Below are 19,907 nucleotides of genomic sequence, written 5' to 3' on the forward strand. Positions count from 1 at the left end.
ATCAGCATGATTATTTCTAAAGAATACAAGTCATTTATATATTGGTGTCAGATATATATGAAAGCATTTATCTATTATGTGTTTATGTATATCTTATATATTCATATATGTATTTTGTATTTTTATATTGTTCAAAAGTGTTTGTCTTTGAGGCCTTGTTTTTACACCAGAATCACTTCTTATTTACTTTTAATATAAAAAAAGTATTTGAGTAGTATGTAAATCATTTCTTCAAAGAAATTATATACAAATGTTAGTTTATTTTAAAGGAAATGCCTTTGTTTACAAAACATTTTTTGTTATTCAAAAAGTAAAAGAGGGTGTCTATCCTTAGTAAATAAATAGTTCTTTCAGAGGAATAAAACAATCCAAACAATTCCACTAAAACTTGTCAGTGAACATTAGTAGGCAATATACCAAAGAAGAAATGTAAATGGTCAATAAATTTTGGAAAAGATGCTCAGCATCACTAATAATCAATGAAAATGCAAATAAAAACATGTTAAACACCATAAGGCTATACGCACCATGAGGACAGCTGCTGTGGCCGCTCGAGCACCACAGAATTGCCACCACTGGACTTGTAGTTGGTGCTCAATAAATATCTGTTGTGGGAGTAAATAGTTTTAGCTTATGAGATTGGCAAAGATTAAAGACTGACAAAATTCAGTGCTGGCAGGATAGGGAGGGAAGTAGACTCTCTCATATATTAGTAGTGATAGGATAAGTGATTTTTGGAGGGCAATTTGCACCCCTGTGACAAAAAAATTAAAGTCTGTACCAATACCTATAATGAGGAGAAAAATCAATCAATACTGAAGAACAGACACAGTTGTTAGAACTAGCAGACAAGGACATTAAAACAGTATGTTTTAAAATTAAGTCAAGACATGGAAAAGATGAAAAAGACTCAAATATCTAGAGATGAAAACTAAAACGCATAAGATGAAAAATACGCTGAATGGGATTAACAACAGATTAAACATTACAGAAAGAAAGGCTTGTAAACTTGAAGATATAGCAATAGAAACAATCTAAAGTGACTCAGAGAGAGAAAAAAAGAATTTTAAAAAAGAAAGAAAAGAATATCAGTGCGTTATCAGACAACTTATAGTATATTAATATATTTGTAATTGGAATCTCAGAAGGAAAAAACAAATAACAGGAAAAGATATTTGAAGAAATAATCACTGTAATTTATGACAACAGAGGCACAAATAACAAAAGAAAAAATAGACAAAGTCAACTTTATGAAAATTTAAAAGTTTTGTGCATCAAAAGACACCATCAACAGAGTAATAAGGGAACCCACAGAATGGAAGAAAATATTTGCAAATCATATCTACTAAGAACATAATATCCAGAATAGAGAACTCATAAAACTCAACAATAAAAAATAACTAACCTGAACCTGATTCAAAAATGGGCAAAGGACTTGAATAGACATTTCTCCAAAAAAGATACACAAATGGCCAAGAAACACATGAAAAGATGCTCAACATTACTAATCACTAGGGAAATGCAGGTCAAATGAAAATGAGATTCCACTATTCACACATTAGGATGTCTACTATCAAAAACGAAAAAAACAAAAAAAACACCAGAAAACAAGTGTTAGTGAGAATGTAGAGAAATTGGAACCCTTGGGCACTCTTGATGGAAATGCAAAATTGTGGAAAACAGTTTGACATTTTCTCAAAAAATTAAAAGTAAAATTTCCGTATGATCCAGCAATTCCACTTGAGTATACCCCCAAAAACTGAATACCCCATCTCAGAGATATTTGTACACCCATGTTTATAGCAGCATTATTCACAATAGCCAAAATGTGGAAGCAACCCAAGTGTCCATTGATAGATGAATAGATAAGCAAAATGTGGTATATACATACAGTGGACGACTATTCATCCATCAAAAGGAAGGAAATTCTGTAATATGATATAATATGAATGAACCTTGAGGACATTATGCTAAGTGAAATTAGCCAGTCAGAAAAAGACAAATACTGTATGATTCCACTAAATAGAGACCGAAAGTAGAATGGTGGTTGCCAAAGGGTGGAGGGGGTGGAGGGTGGGGGGTGGGAAATGGGGAGTTATTGTTTAATGGGTATAGAGTTTTAGTTTTACGAGATGAAAAGAGTTATGGAGATGGATGATGGTGATGGATGCACAACATTATGAATGTATTTAAAACCAGTGGACTGACATAAAATTGTTAAGATGGCAAATTTTGTTATGTATATTTTACAATTTTTAAAAAACTGCTTCCTGCCCCGTACACACACACACACACACACAGACACACACACACACACACACAAAGGGTGTCATTTATAAACTCTACCAAACATTTAAGGAAGAAATAATACCAATTGTATACAAACTCTTCCAGAAAATCAAAGAAGAGAGACTATTTCATAACTCTATCTATGAGGCAAGTATTGACCTGATATCAAAGCTATATACCAGTATTCCTCATGAACATAGATTTTTAAAATTTTAAACAAAATATTTCAAAAATATCCAACAATACATGTAAGTGATAATATATCATTACCACGTTATGTTGTCCCAGAGATGCAAGTTTAATTTTAACTCCCCAAAATCAATGTAATTCATTATATTAATAAACTAAAAAGGGAAAAACGTATATCTCAACAGACACAGAAAGGGCAATTGTCAAAAGCCAGCATCCATCCCTGATATTAAAAAAGAAGAAGAAAACAAAAGCACTCAGTAAACTAGGAATAGAAAGTAATTTTCTCAGCCCCCCCCAAAAGACATCTATGAAAAACCTAAAATTAATACCTTAATGATGAAAGACTAAATGTTTTACTCCTAAGATCAGGAACAAGGTAAGATGTACATTCTTACCACTTCTAATGAACATTGTACTGGAGGTTCTAGCCAAGAAGTAAGGCAAAAAATAAAGAACATCTAGATTGAAATGGAAAAAAAAAAAACGTATTTATATATGATATAGTCATCTATGGAGAAAATTCATAAAAATCTACAAAAAAGCTCCTAGAACTCTAATTAGGTGAGTTTATAAGGTTGCTGGATACAAGATCAATATATAAAAATCAATTGTTTTTATATAGACAAGCAACAAAGTATCATAAAATCTTAAAATAATACTGTTTACAATTGCATAAAAATACTTAGAGATAAATCAGGCAAGAGTGTTCAAGACCTATACACTAAAATGTACAAAACATTGTTGAGGTAAATTAAAGACAACCTAATTTAAATGGAGAGCTGTAACTTGTGTTGTGCATTGGAAGACTCAACAGTGTTAAGATTTCAATTCTCCTCAAACTTATCTATAGATTCAACTCAGTCCCAATAGGCTTTTTGGTAGAAATTGGTAAGCTGATTCTAAAATTCATATGAAAATACAAATGAGCTAGAATAGCCAAAATAACTTTGAAAAAGAGGAACAAAGTTGGAGAATTAATACTACCTGATTTCAAAACTAATTATAAAGCTACAGGACTCATGACATTGTGGTATTTGTGGAAAGATAGTTAAATACAGAATAGAGAGCACCAAACTTGACCCCTACTTTCATAGACAACTGATTTTTGACAAAAGTGCAAAGGCAATGCAGTAGAGAAAGGATAGTCTTTTCAAAATTAAATGGCGCTGAAACAATTGGATATCCATATGCAAAAAAAAAAAAAAGAAAGAAAGAAAGAAAGCACTTTAATCCATAGCTTATAACATATACAAAAACTAACTCAAAATGGATCATAAACTTTGAAGTAAAACCCCAAACTATAAAATTCTAGAAAATCTTTGTGACCTTAGGTTAGGTAAAAATACCTTAGATAAAACACTACCAAAAGTATGATCCAAAATAGATTTAAAAAAAAGATAAGCTAGACTTCATCAAAATTAAAAGTTTCTACCCTTAAAAGACTCTAATAGAATGAAAAGACAAGCCACAGACAGGGAGAAAAAATTTGTAAAGCATATTTCTAATAAAGGACTTGTATCTAGAATGCATAAGGACCTCTCAATTCAATTTAAAAAACCCAAATAAACTCAATAAAAAATGGGCAAAATATTTGAACAGACCCTTCACCAAAGATATATGAATGGCACATAAGCACATGGAAAGATGCTCAATTACATCAGGGAATTACAGAATAAAACCACAGTGAGAGACCACTGCACCCCTATTAGCAAGGCTAAGCTTTTGAAACTTACCATACTGATTATGGGCAAAGATGTGGAGCAATTAGAATTCTCATACACTACTGATAGGAATGTGAATGGAACAATAGTTGTGGAAAACAGCTTGGCAATTTTTTACACATTAAATGTTTACCTACCATGTGATTCAGCCGCCATACCCAAGTATTTATCCAAGAGAAATTAAACCATATATTCATGCAAAGACTCGTGCAGGAATGTTCAGAGCAGCGTCAATTATGGTAACGCCACAGTGGAAACAATCCAAGCATCCGTGAACATGCAAACAGATAAACAGATGGTGATGTATCCATACAGTGGAATAGTACTCAGCAATAAAAAAGAATGAACCAAAAACACAGATAAATCTCAGGGATGCTGTGTAGAAGAAGCCAGACCAAAAAGGAGTATATACTATATGTATTCTGTTTATATAGAATTCTAGAAATTGTAAACTAATGTAGTGACAGCAAACAGATTAGTAGCTGGGGGAGTGCGGGAGAGGCATGGGGCAGGAGGGAAGGGTTACAACGAAAGTTTCGGGGATGATGGATGTGTTCATTATCTCGACTGTGGTATTGGTTTCATGGGTATATACATATGTTAAAACTTATCAAATTATATGTTTTAAATTTGTGTAGTTTATTGCATAGCAACTCCACCTCGATAACAAATCCCAAACTTAAAAAAAAAAAAGAAAAAAGACGCCACAAGGTGTCTTCAGTCATATATCAAATGAGATAAATTCTGTAGGAAAAATGACCCAATTTCTTTAACAAATAAGCAGCAAGCAAGAAAGAGGAATTGGAAACTATGATCCAACAGAGATTTAAGAGACTACCACGCATGGACCTTATTTGAATCCTGATTCAAGTCAACTATAAAATGATATTCATAAGAGAGTGGGGAGAATCTGAAAACCGACTGGATATTAGATGGTATGAAAGAATTATTGTTTGATTTTTAAAGCCAATAATGGCTGTTGTGTTAAAATAAAAATTGTCCTAATCTCTCAGAAAAAAAGAGTATAGACCCTTGGTTTAGGAATTCCACTTCATAAAATTTATCCTAAAGCAAGTATGTGGGGGGGAAAGAGCACATTTCTATTTCAGGGAAAGAAGAAATGTATTCCCTGTTTATTTTTAAACAGTGTGTGGAAACCATGTTCTTTTCAGGGTATATAGCTTCTACTTGGCGTGACATATACATCTGCTTGACTCTTAGCCACAGAGTGCCTTTTCCTGCCAACTTCAACTCATCAGAAATGCCCCTGGCTTTGTGGGCATTGTCTTCACTGTGAGATTTATCAGGGCAGGGCCTATGCTCTGGTTTCTAGAATGTGCTGCTTCCCAGGCAGCTGCATCTACGCACTGAACTGATGACTTCAGATGCTTGCTGTGCTTGCACACTCTCCTTTATCCACATGCTAAGGCTCTGGCGTGGCCCAGTGAGGTGCCAGAGGGTATTCCTGACCCCCGAAGGTCATGGTTACCACAGGATGCATGGATAATTAAGCATGGATACGTTATATTGTATAGCATTTCTAACACTTGGGGGTATTAATAGGTAGAGGGGCCTTGGTCACAAATGACCTCAATACCTTCTTGCTTTATTCTCAGTCATTCCTCTCTAGAAAGTACTTGGTCACTTTTGAAAGTCCAGAATGGAGTCTCCTGCCTGTGTCTTTGAATGTTATACATCAGGTGGATACCTTTCAACATCCCACAGAAATGGACTGCATCTTCTCCAGGCCAGGCACTGTGGGTAGAAACAGAGTTGATTAAATTGCAATTTAAAAAAAGGAGCGCACGGTGTATGTGGCCAGAGACATATGGGAGCAGGTGATGTGGCACTAGATGCAAAGGAGGGATGTCTCCCAACTGGAATCGGGGGAAGCTTCTTGGAGGAGGTGACACCCAAGGCTTGAAGATGAAAGGCTTAGGCAGGCAGCGTTTAGAGGAGATTATAGGAAAGCAGCGTGGGTAAAACATGGAGGAGGCAGAGAATCACGTTCTAGCACATGGGAGAGAGATGAGGATGATAAGGCAGGTCATAGTGAAGGAACTTTCTTTCCACCGTGAGAGTGTCCCCAGTCGTTGTCTGTAGTTTCCTCCAGCCAGCAGATCTGCACACCGAGCCATAATTTGACCCGTCATCTCTCCAGGGACAAGTATTTATTTAAACAGTGCCTGTTTTCTCCATCGGAACCAGTTCACAATTAAGGCTGGATGAAAATCTGGCCCCACAGCTGACTTTCTTTTTTCATGAAGAAAACTAAATCTCCCTTCTGTTGGTGTCTTTTCGCTAAAACAACTCACAATTTTAATTTGATATTGCATGCATATAAATTGATTACACAAGCTAAAGCAATTTGTTTAGTACCTTCAAATAGAAATTAATAATGTCTTCCAAGTTTGCTGTCCTAGCTCTCATTTTGAACTCTTTCCCCTTTCACAAGCATCCCTTCTTTGTTTACTTCTTCCTTTTCCTCCTGAAACAACGACAAAACCTTAAAAACTGACAGAGGCACTTTAATATATCCAAACTTTTAGCTATCTTTAGTCCTGTGATAACACACCGCTTTGTAATGAAAAAAATTATACGTTAGAGGAAAACTTAGATCTATAGATTTTCATTAATAAACTGACCAAGGCATTCATGCTCAAAGGATAGAATGTTGAACCAGCTATTTTTTTTTACCCTCCTTTACTTGAAAGAATGTTTGGGGATAAGATATGGGCTGGCAGGAATGTGTGCTGTCTGTGGATTTTCTGGATTTATAGTGTTATCCTTTAGTGAGAGTCCTGTCCTCACCTTGCACGGCGTGCTGTGTGGGGCACCCATAGAGAGCATTCTCAAAAGCTTGATGGACAAATATGTGTAGCGGGCCTGGGTGGTTGGGAAAAGTTCACTCGGGATTTTTATTCTTGGTTTGCTGGGTTTTGACAGAAATGATTCAGCCCAGCCTACGACTAGTCAGTAGCATCAGACATACCTAAAGCATTCTTTGAATATATTAAGAATTCGAGCCTGCATGTCTCTTAAGATGCTGGATGTATTCCCAGTTGTAAGTAGTTGTTTTCCCAACATGTAGTCACAAACTTACTAATGGAGGTTGAATTCAATTTGAATTCTATTTTCTGTATTTCAACGGCTTCTTATTTCTAGTCAAGATAATTTGGCCATTGGCCTGTATTTCAACAACAAGTCTACTTGTGTTTCATTTTTAGAATCAAACTGTCTGTCAGTTTAATTAATACTTATTCATTAACGACTATATCGTACCTGTTCGTTTTACATATCTAACAAACTCATATCGTCCTTGCTATTTGCCAGGTTGTGTTCTAAGTGCATTACATGAACTCACTTAACCTTCATAACAGCCCTATGACGTGGGTACTGTTACTGTCCCATTTTTCTGATGGGGCAGCTGAGGCTCCGAGAGATTGAGTAACTTGCTGAGGTCACACAGCCAGTAAGTAGTAGAGATAGTTTGCCCTGGAGCCTGTGCTCATAACCACCATATCATGCTGCCTCCATTTAGCCAACATATCTCTCATTGAGCCGCCTGTCTATGCTGGGAGCTGTGCTAGACGCAGTAAACTGTGGGAGCAAAAGTGGTCCCTGTGCTCCTGAGGGAGTACCTTAGTCACCTCAGGCTCTTGTGACAAAAATACAGTGGACCGGATGTCTTATAAACAACAGAAGTGTATTTCTGTAGTTCTGCAGGCTGGAAGTCCAAGAGCAGGGTGCGAGCTTGATCCGGTTCTGGTGAGAGCTTTCTTCCAGGTTGCATGCTGCCACCTTCTCGTTGCATCCTCACATGTGGGATAGAGAGAGCGGAAGCAAGCTTCCTCGTGACCCTGGTAAGGGCACTAATCCCATTCAGGAGAGCGCCATCCTCGTGACCCCACCTAGTCCTCATTCTCTCCTAAAGGCCCTGCCTCCTAACACCATCACAATGGGGGTAGGGTTTCAGCATATGAATTTGGGGGGAACATAAACATTCAGTCTATAAAAGGGAGACAGACATTAATCAAATCCCAGAGAGGAAACATTACTCAGGTGACATCTGCCACTAAGGGGAAGTCCCGGATGCTATCGGTGTGAACACTGAGGCAATTTGACATAGGCCAGAAGTTCAGGGAGAGTGTTTCTGAAAATGTAAGAAGAATCATCAGGCGCTTTTTAGGTTAAAGTGAAGTTGGCTAAGGTCAGGGGATGCAGGGAAAGAGCATTCTTGGCACAGAAAACTGATGTGCAAAGTCTCTGTGGTGAGAAAGAGCAAGGCACCAAGGCAGGAGCAGGTTGTGACGACTGTGAAGCTGCGAGCAAAGGGCGATGTTCCAGACGAGACAAGTGTCAGAACCGGGGGAAACCGTGAGAGCCTTGCAGGCCACTGTTAAGACATTTGTTTTGCATCCTGACAGCTGTGAGATCTGCATACCCCTCCCTCCTTTACCTCCACCACACACACACTAAAGAGTGGATGGAGGTAAGCCAGCTGGCTTATGAGGTAGTTGAAGCAATATTTTTTATGAGAAGGGTGATGATGGCCATAAAGGGAAGTTGACAGATGCGGAAGGTAATGAGAAGGTAAAGTTGACCTGATAATGAATTGCATCAGAGGGGGAGAGAGAGTGCCATCCACTGAGAAAGAGAGAGTCCTGTGGGTAGAACAGAACTGAACAAGGGACAAGTTCAGCTTCAGACATGTTGAGTTTGAGAGACCTGTGAAACATCTAAGAGAAGGTGGTGATTAGAAGTCAGAGGAGAAGACAGACCTGGAGTTAGACATTAGCAAGTGACCTGTGGATGGTAAGTGAAGATCTCCATCGGGCTAAATGGATCACAGAGAGAGTTACAGGGAGAGATGAGCCCTGAGGAGCTGCAACCCCACAAAGGGGGTGAGCTTGCAAAGGAGCCTGAGGACGCCATGACGTGGGAAGGAACCAGAGCCGTTTCTGTCACAGAAGACAGGAAGGTCGAGCCGTCCCAGCATGTCATGCTACTAAGAGGTCAAATTAGATCAAGACTGAAAGATCACATATGTGGCGTTTAGCCTTCTCTGTCGGAAGGCTTTTATTGAACCAGTGGTATTGACAACCATATTGGCGAGAATGAGAGAAAAGATGGAGGCAGCTCTTCCAGGGGCGACAAGGCTCCAAGTGAAGGGAGGTTTGAAGTACAAGAGCAAGGAGGGGTCATTCGTAGTAAAGGCAGAGGGTGCAAACAGACTAGCAGCCCTGGGGACGCACACGTGCCCTGTCCAAAGTGGGGAATAGCCATACCTTCCAATTTCTCAAGAGAAGCACAAATATGAATTTTTGCGTTTAAGAGATTGTTGATTTCTGCATTGTTTGCGATTGCAAAATATGAGAAACAAAATATTCAATTGTAAACACAGATTCAACTCTACTAAGTACATTTCTTTTGCCCAGAATCATGGGCTTGCAATTCTGAAACTATTTTCTATATATCCTAGGATTAAGCAATAAGTAAATATCTTATGGATAATAGAAGTCAGGTATCTCACTGGTGGACAAGGGGGTTACAAATATGGACAAAGGGAACAAAGAAATAACCCAGTGATGTGAGAGTGGAATTGGAGGCATTCATGTAGACTCATGGATAGATAAGATACAAAGATCAGACAGGTAGGCATGTGGTAAGCAGGCGGTAGATAGCTAAATAGGCAGGCAGACAGACAGACACCTAGGCATGGCTGTCAGTGTGTATGCAGATGCACATACTTTTGTATCTCATCCCTGTCTGCCGAGAGGGTCTAGAAATAATTATACCCCAGTAGCGATAGTACAACCTAGCATTCCAGTCTTGGCTTCTAAATACCATTCTGTATGAAAAGGGCTCCTTGGAAAAAGTGGATTGTGGGGCTGGGGCAGGGAAAATGTAACAAACTTGGAACATGCTGTGGGCTATAATAGAAATAAAAAAGTACTCAAATAATGAGGACATCGAAAGCACACAAGAGCCAGCTTGATGGGGTTCCCACTGGTAAAATCAGGGACAATTCGAGCATAAAAACAAATAATGAAGTAAAGGATTATAACTCATTGAATAAACTAATAGTCCATACATCTAAACTGATATAAATTAATTTATTAGTCAATTATATGAACAAACAAATAAATAGGAAAGAAGGGGAAGCTCTTTCTTACACTAGAATGCCAACTAATTCATGTAGAAGGAGTGGTGGAGTTAGAAAATCATTATTTGGCAACCATAGAATTAATTCATGAAAGAATCATGAATGGATTGTAAAACTAGAGGAAATAACAAGATATTTACATCGTTGCCAAGATACTCCTGCAATAGACTTTGAAAGAAAAAAAATTACAGCAGAGAAACCTGGCAGACATCACCATAACCTAATGATCAAAGCCAAACACCACCAGTGTGGCACACCATGACATCGTGTGTTTCTGGATCTGATGACACCGTGACCTCTGTGCTATTCCTGCCAGACATACATACCCTGAGTCTCCTCCTGACAAACCTGAAGCAGGGACAGTCTACAAAATAACTGGCCTGTATAAAATGCCAGTGTCCCAAAAGACAAACTAAAGAGCTATTCCAGATAAAAGAAGAGCTAAACAGACATGACAACTGAATGAAATCCATGATCATGGATTTACTTATTTATTACTGCTATAATAATCATCAGTGGGAAAACTGGTGAAATATGAATTAGGTAAGTTAGATAATAGTATTATATCAATGTTAATTTCCTGATTTGGATCATTTTATTGTAGTTATGGTAAAGAATCTTGTTTATACTACATGGACCTGCCTGCCGTGGCAGTTCTGGCTTCAGTGGACTGGTTTTCAGCCTTCGAGGTGTCATTCCTGTGGGGGCAGGAGGGACGAGGAGTCCAAGCCCATGAGGATGGACTGGCCCCAGGCTGCTCCCCTGCTGTAACTGAAGGGCACATGGACAGGACAGGGGTGGATGTTGGTAAGTGGTGTTTGGTAGCAAGAAGATGGGGACACTCCCTCATATGGCTTGTCTTGTTCTCTGAGGTAGGCATGGTCCCTAGCTGAGAGTGAGGGTTGCTGGGAGCTCAGAGGCTTGAGGAGAGAAGATGTTGGGTGTGCTATGGGAGACCCCATGGGCTAGAACCTCAGGAAGAACTGCAGGGCAGTGTGGCTAGTCCATCCGAGGTCAGTGCTGCAAGTGGCCCCCATGGGAGGCTTTTCCCAGCAGCTTTTGGCTGCTCCCGGGCAAGCACAGAGAAAGAGGGTAGCTAGGTTCAAGCAGGGAAGGGTTTGCTAGCTGGATGTGATGCAAGTAGAGAGGGGCACGGTGCTCTGGGTATTGCCATGAGCGTTCTTGAAAGGACTGCCCTGGGCTCTCAGGTTGATCAAAAGTAAAGTGAAGAAGGAGAGGGTAGATGGGCAGGGTCAAGAATGGGCTGGAGACCCAAGTGAGGTGGACGCACAGTCTCATCAGAAGTGGCGGGGTAAGCAACTGCCAAGAGCTGGAAGGACAAGGCTGACGGGCTCTGGAGCAGTCCTGGGGCTGACAAGGTCCAACACATCAAGGAACCCCCGGTGTCTTCAGGGCGCCAAGGAGAAACCTTGGGAATGAGGAGGCAGAGACCCAATGGGTCAGACACGTTGTCCTCGTGGACTTGGAAATTGTGGCCAGATCTGTACCGAGTGCTGAGGCCTAAGTGAGACATGGTTTTATAGATCAGTAGACAGAGGCTCGGGGTGAGCAGGAAGGAGGCGATACGGGGAAGGTGCCATTGTGGAGAGCAGGGCGGAAGAGTTGGGAGGGGTGGGCAGGCGAGTCGGGGCGGGGCAGGACAGAGCCTGTGGAAGTGACCATGGGGCAGAAGATAAGAGCCTTATAACTTGCACACCTCCAAGTACAGAAGGATTTTACAAAAATGAGGGACTTCTCGTCCTGTGCTTGAGAACCTATGACTCAAATGGGACAAGGGGGTGGTCCCAAGGGGGAGAAGGAATACTTTAATCACAAGAATAACAGCAATTCACAAAAGAACATCTCATGGATATAATGATTAAAGGAGGTTGTGTAAGTGCAAGGACTGGAACCCAGGAGGCGTTCAATGGTCAGGAGACAGTATTATCCCCACCTTTAAGGACAGGGAAACTGGGGCTTGAAGAGGTTGTCACTTACACAGCTAATGGTGGGGGAGCTGGGGCGAGAACCCAGGCCTGGGACCCGAAGGCTAGTGTTCTCACTGCCCGGTCCCGCAGACGTGCAGCAGCAGGCATCTGTGGGGCCTCCTGAATGTGCAAGGCCCGCAGACAGATCTGGTGAGGGCAGTGTGGGTGGACTAGCGGGAAGTAGGGAAGTGGCCGGGGCTGGATCTTGGAGTCGGACATGCCAAGTAATGAATGTGGACTTCCCATGAATGGACCTCACTGAACGTCTTTAAGTGCCCTCCAGGTGCCTGCTAGGTGAGCTCTTGGCACATGGACCTTTAGAGAACCTCTAGAAAAGCAATGGCTAGAATGCTGTCAGCAACCTGTGCCTGAATAGTCCAGACCCCCATCCAGCACCAGGACTGGCTGACTGAGAGTCCAGGCCCTCTTCACCAGGGCGAGCAGGACTCAGCCTCGAGGGCAGGCGCACAGCCCTGGACACTCCCGCGTGCAACATGGCCCAGCGAGCATTTCCCCCTCGTTGCTCAGGTGATCTTGTGAAACTCTGTCAGATGCCTAGGTAAGGTCCTGCTTCCATGGCTGGTACTTGCCGGCTCATCTAGAAACTCTACCGAATAGGGGCATGACTGACTCATCATGAACTCTTGCTAGCTCGGAGCAGTCATCACTTTTTCTAAGTGCTCAGAAATTGTCAGTTTCAGACCCTGTTCCCTGACTTGGCTCTGGTTTGAACTCAGGGTCCCACACTGTAGTCTAGAATGTATCCTTTAGGCTTTTTCTATAATTAACTCAAGGGATGCCTCTAGAAAGAAGAACACTGGTTTTCTAGACTCATGGAACTTCTGGGAGTGGGCACAGATCTGCTTTCAACCAGGTCTCTGCCCTGGCCTAGGCAGGATCCGGGAGGCCTGTGCCAGCACGCAGACCCCATCCAGCCCTGTCTGCGGTACCCTTGGCTCTGACTTGGTTGCTCCTGGGTCCTGAGATTCCCTATTTCTGCTCTCCTTGGGATGCCACACCCCCCAAGAGAAAGGATTGCAGAACAGTGAACAGTAGAGTTGACACGTTCCCCTCTCTGTGACCATGGGGTGACAGAAAGAGCAGTGGTTTTGAAATCAACCTTGCTGTCAAACCCACTCACTAATCCATGACCTTGAGCAATTTCCTTCACCCCTCTGACCTGTGTTTCCTCAACCGCAACGTGGGAATAATATAGTCCTAACCTGTATAACCTTATTATACAGGTTAAGTGAGATAATGTACAAAAAGTGTCTAGCCCACGTGACATATCCAGTACATGCGTGGTCTCTGCACTTGCATCCTGAGCAGGCCCCAGCCCGGTGCTGGCTTAAAGCAGCTCCTGTTCCTGTGGCCATGAGCAGATAGGTTCACATCATAGCCTCATGTCCATGTATGGAAGTGAGGAAACCACAAGGCAGTCTGTCCTGTGTTCTCTAGCCCTTTCTTGGTACTTTATGATGTTATTTCCTAACGATCCTGCCCCACATGTTTGTGGCATCCCAGATTAAATTGCATCGTAAAGATAACAACCCAGTCGAAAGCTTTGTCCCTTGTTTCCCCTTTGGACAACCTTGAGGAGGGGGAAAACATTTTATGGCGCCAGGATTTCCTCTCAGTGACTTGCATTTTAAATGGAAGCGTATTTATTGCAACATCATTTACATCAGCCATTTTCTGCGTTAAATAAAAATGCCTGTGTGTTGCACGTGACTTTTGCTACCCCTGTGATTTTAATTCTGATTCTCTAGTCTACAGTGAATACAGAGAGAATTAAGTGCATCATGATAATCTGAGATAAGGGGGAGGGGGGGAATTAAGCTGTAATAATTCTATTTAAGTCAGTGACAGCTCCAGTTGTGGGTCTCCTGGGCATTAGGAGATACCACGAACGCATGAGTAAATATTATATAAGCCCAGCATGTTACTTTAATCTTGGGCTCACACGAACGTTTATTAATCAGATAGAGTGATTTTAATATATATTCATGGGCAAGTCTCCAGCCGGGTCTGAAAAAAAGTGTTCATTTTCACATTTCCAATTTAAGACTTTTTCTCTGGAGGAGCTAGATTTAAGAATGTTGGATTACTCCAGCAATTGTTCCGAACCACGATCATTTCTCCTTATCATGTAAGGCTCAAGGGCCTGTGGCTACACGAGTGCTAACATTCCAGACTTTCAAAAGGCAGCACTGCTCTGATTTAATAACAAGTCAGCATTTTTCTTATCCTTATGCGTCTCCCTTGGATGTGGCGTAAATGAAGCACCCTGGACAGGTCTCTGAGGAGGCCAGTTTCCATGGCATTGCTCTTGAACGAGGCTCAGCTATGACAGGTTAGGGCTGAACAGTCCTTCACTGATGAGTGACCTTTCTATCAAGGCCCTCACATTCTTTCCATTCTGCCTCACTACTGTTCATATACACAGCGCTATGAGAAATGGGGGCCATTACTTGTGTCCCCGTAAACTATAAGATGCTGCCCACCTCTTTCTCTATTTTCCTATCCTTTTCTCATTTTCCCCAACCAAGTAGAAACGTTTTTTTTTTATCAAGGTTTCTTTTATTTTTTTGCTTTTTTAGTCTTATTCCTCAAAAAGAGTTGAAGTTATAAACCACATATCCAATAAAGGACTAGTATCTAGAACATGTAAAGAAGTCTCGAATGGGCCGGCCGAGTGGCTCAGTTGGCCAAGAGCTCGCTCAAGAGTTTGAGCTCTGAGCAACAGCAGTTTGATTCCCGGCCCGAGCTGAGCAGCCGCTGAGCTGCCAACAGGTGGCAGGATGGCTCAGCTTTAAAAAAAAAAAAGAAGTCTCGAAACTTAATAAAAACACAAACAGACCAATTAGGAAGTGGACAATAGACACCAAGAGACATTTCACTAAAGAAGATATACAGACGGCAAAGAAGGGCATGAAAAGATATTTGACAGCATCTGCCATTAGGGAAATGGAACTTTAAAACCATAAGAAGCTATTGCTACAAACCTATTCAAATGGCTAAAATAAAAAATAATGACAATTCTAAATGCTAGAAAAGATGCAGAGAAACTAGACCACTCATTATTGCTGGTGGGGATGTGAAATGGCACAACCACTCTGGAAAACAGTTTGGCAATTTCCTGCAAAACTAAAATATGCAACTACCATATGACCCAGCAATTGCACTCATGGACATTTATCCCAGAGAAATGAAGATTTATGTTCGTACAAAAACCTGTACACAATGTTCATTACCGCTTCGTTTACAATGGCTAAAACCCGAAACAATGCAGATGGCCTCCAAGCGGTGAATAGTGAAACTGTGATACTTCCATATCATAGAACCTGACTCAGTAACAAAAAGAAACAAACGATACACGTGACAACTTTGATGAATGTCAAGGGAAAATGGTGAGTGAAAAAAGCCAATCCTAAAAGGTTCCATATTATATGATTCCGTGTATATAACATTCTTGAAATGATACAATCACATAAATGAGAATAGATTCGTGGCTGTCAGGGGTTAGGGATGAGGGCCTGCGGGGGGGCAACAGGAGGGAAGTAAGCATGGTTATAAAAGGATATCACAAGAGGTCTTTGTGGTGAGGGGACTGTCATGTGACTCTGCTGCGGTGGTGGATACATGAAACCTGTGGATGTGATGAAATGTCATAGAACTAAATACACACACGCCCCCCAATGAGTACATGTAAAACTGGTGAAATCTGAATAAGATAGGTGGATTATGTCACTCTCAATGTCCTGGTTGGGCTATCGTCGTATAATACTGCAGTGGTATCATTGGAGGGAACTAGGTAAAGGCACAAGGGATCGATCTGTATTATTTCTTATAACTGCATCTAAATCTATAATTAGCTCAAAATAAAAAAGTTTAAGTAAAAATACACAACGTAATTGAAATAACATAGTCGATCAACGTAAGGATGAAATGGTGAAATGAGGAAGTGACATTACCTATCCTTCCATGCCAGGGATTTTCAAATAGAGTCATGTCAAGTATTAATATTCACATATCACAGATATAAGGAAACTTGAGTCCTAGAGAGATGTTTAGCATGAGGCCTTCCCCATCAAGTAAAAGACAAAGCCCTAGACTCTTAGAATGCAAAGCCAGGGCTCTTATCATCACACCATGGGGAACCCCATTTCCTGAGCAGACTGTTATCTCTGCATGTTGTCTCTGCCTGTTGCTGCTACACCAACCAGCCAGGCCGAACTCCCCGAGGAAACAGCTTCAGAGTTTATATGCCAGGACCTGCAACCATCTGTCTTCAAAATGGGAAGCAAAGATCACTCAGTTAGGCACCAGCATTCGGCATCTTTGCTAAGCACGTCATAAGGACAACTCAGGCAAAAAGCATTCAGAAAACCCAGGCCAACATCAGATAAAACAGTCGGTGAAGTAACATTCTCAGCAGCACCAAGGACATTGATTAAAATGAATTGAAAAAAATGCATCAGTATAAATATTCCTAAAGATGAGATCGTCGAGAAAGAGTTAGACCTTGGGGAGATTTATGAGTTACTGATAATTATAGGGAAAATAAATCTTAAGAGGACAAAATCTTTAAAGAATAGATTTTATAAGCTAATGAGATTGGTTCCTTCCAGGGTGGAGATGGGAACAGAGTAGAAAGAAAAGGGGAATGGGGACAGGGTAGAAGCTAGAGTGAGGGAGGAGAGACCCTGCGTACACCTCTTTTTAGAGCAAGACTCTTGGAACCATGGAACCCCATGTCCAAAAAACTAAATATATGAAGTCAATCAAGATGTGAAGGGAACCCAAGACGACATATAAACATTAACAAATGAGCCACACTATTACAAGTGAATGCATAACCACACTGATGCAGTGGGGAAGAAAAGAACCAACCTTAGTAGCTTGGAAAGCAGCATTAGGACTGGGTACTGCAAAGCTAAAGACAAAAGGAGGTATATGTAAGTCCTGTTCTCTAGTTAGAAAAGTTTGCTTTCCACAGGAGTATGGGTAAGCAATTTGAAACTACTTTATGAAAACACAAGGAACAAGCAAATGAGTAAATTATTGTGGGTGGTAGAGCCAGCTTTCTCACTGAGAAGAAAGGAGTTACAAATAAAAGGAGGGGAGGGAGGCTGGAATGAACTCTGTGGTATGGGATTGGAATTGAAGGTTTCAATATGAACTCGTGGTTTTTAATATGTATACAGATGGATAGTTATAGAAATAAATACAGAGAGGTGTGTTTATACCTGTGTGAGTATATACATATAATTATATGTACATATAATTATATAGAGATAGATACAATATTATATATAATTTTCTATCTCTATTTTCTAAGAGGTGCCTAGAAACCACAAAACCCCAGCAGAAATGAGCAACTAGCCCTCTTGGTTTCTAAATGCCGTTCTCCAATAAAAGAAACCAGGGCTCCTTGGAGAAATTGCTGATTCCAGAGGGAGGGCAAGGAAAGCACAAGATGAGCCTGAATATCTTGTGCCAGAAAGCAAGGAATAGCTTAATAATAGGAGCATGTCAAAAAAACATAGGAGCCAATTTAAAGAAGCGTCAAGGATAATTGGAGGAACAAAATAAATAATGATAATGGATTATACTCCATAGAATAAGATAAATATCCTTGAGTCCATATTGATATAAATAAATGAATGAATAAATAAATAAATGCAGGAGGAAGGACTATTCTTCCTTACAGTAGAACTATAATTAATACCCTTGAAGGAATGTTGGAAATAGGAAATCACCATTGGGCAAACATCATAGTAATGATTTTTGCACATCAGCATCATCAATGGATGCTAAACTGGTGGACAAAAGTATGATGGTAAACAGGATATTTGCATAGGTTCAAAGTATTTTTCCATAAGATGCATATTAATTGCAAATATACTGGGGAAAACAGTAACTTCACAGTCGAGAAATCTGGCAGATACCCCCCTCAACCAAGTATCAAAGTTAATATCACCAAAATCAAGACAAATCAACATCATGTGCTGAGTAGGACACGACATCATTTCTGAGGTATCCTTACCTAAGGTACATAGTAGGTCAGTCTAATCATGAGAAAACATCACACAAACCAAATTCAAGGATGTTCTACAAAATAACTGGCCAGTACTTTTCCAGTGTGCCCAGGTCATGAAAGACTGAGGAGCCGAGCCATCCCCGATTACAGGACACAGGACAATTACGTGCAGCGTGAGGCCCTGGATTGGACCCTAGACCAGAAAAAGGGTCCAATAGGAGCCCTATTGTAGGACAATAGCAGAAATAAGAATGAGCCTGTGGATTAGTGAATAGTGTTAACGTTAGTTTCCTGGTTTAGATCATTAACACCATGGATATGTAAGATGTTAACATTAGCAGAAATGGAGTGGAAGATTTATAAGAACTCTTTGTACTATGTTTATTAAGTACTTTGCAACTTTTAAGTCTAAAATTATTCCAAACTAAAAAGTTAAAAATAAAATATGTAGGGCCGGCCGAGTGGCGCGATGGTTAAGAACTCGCTTGGGATGCCAGAGGGCCCCGGTTCGGATCCCACATATGAGGGCCAGTGACACTGCCCTCCACAGCTAAGATGCTGAACAACAGCTCAACCTGGAGCTGGGCTGCCATGAGTCGCCGGCGACGGCGTAGGCTGCAGCCCCTGTGGCAGTGGGTTGCCATGGGCTACCGTGTGTGGCCAGCAGCCAGCGTGAGCGGCCAGCAGCCGCAGTGAGCGGCCGTCCAGAAGCCGGCGACTGATCTGCCTCGCCAGAGAAGAGCGCAATGATGGTGCCAACTTGGGCCAGTGAAGCAACGTCCTCCACAACTAGACTGAAGAACAAAACGACAGCAACTTGTCTGTTCCCCTTTCCCCAATTCCCCAGCACTGTTCCCATCCCCCCAATTCCCCAATAAAAATCTTTAAAAAAAAATAAATAAAATATGTAAAATTACAGAAGAAACAAAAAATTCTATTGAAATCATTATCTAAATAACTAAGCAAATTATATATATATATATTTAAATTATTTTATATATATTAGGATTTTTATTGAGGAAGGGAACAGTGTTGGGGAATTGGGGAAGGGAACATTGTGTTTCAGCACCCATCAGCTCCAAGTCAAGTTGTTGTCCTTCAATCTTAGTTGTGGAGGGTGCAGCTCAGCTCCAAGTCCAGTCGCCATTTTCAGTCTATTGGGTTGTTGGAAAAGTCATGATGTATTTTTTCTGTTTTTCGTTGCAAAAATGTGTCATGACTTTTCCAACAACCCAGTAGTTGCAGGGGGTGCAGCCTACCATCCCATGCGAGAGTCAAACTGGCAACCTTGTTGTTAAGAGCACGCACTCTCACCAGCTGAACCACCCGGCCGCCCATTGGCAGCTCAGATCAGTGCAGCTCACTGACCCATGTGGGAATTGAACTGGCGACCCTGTTGCTCAGAGTTCACGCTCTTAACCAACTGCACCACCTAGCCGGCCCCTTCTTTTATATATATATATATAGATAGATAGATAGATAGATAGATAGATAGATAGATAGATAGA

The 19,907-nt window shown here is 41.0% G+C and overlaps 1 protein-coding gene across 6 annotated transcripts in view; it reads left to right on the top strand.

Annotated features, from left to right (window-relative positions):
* Window positions 1-19,907, top strand: part of NMNAT3 (nicotinamide nucleotide adenylyltransferase 3) — a 110,326-nt gene that overhangs the window by 41,848 nt on the left and 48,571 nt on the right. The window lies entirely within an intron of this gene.

Source organism: Hipposideros armiger, unplaced genomic scaffold, assembly GCF_001890085.2.
Source record: "Hipposideros armiger isolate ML-2016 unplaced genomic scaffold, ASM189008v1 scaffold_410, whole genome shotgun sequence".
NCBI classification, from domain to species: Eukaryota; Metazoa; Chordata; class Mammalia; order Chiroptera; family Hipposideridae; genus Hipposideros; species Hipposideros armiger.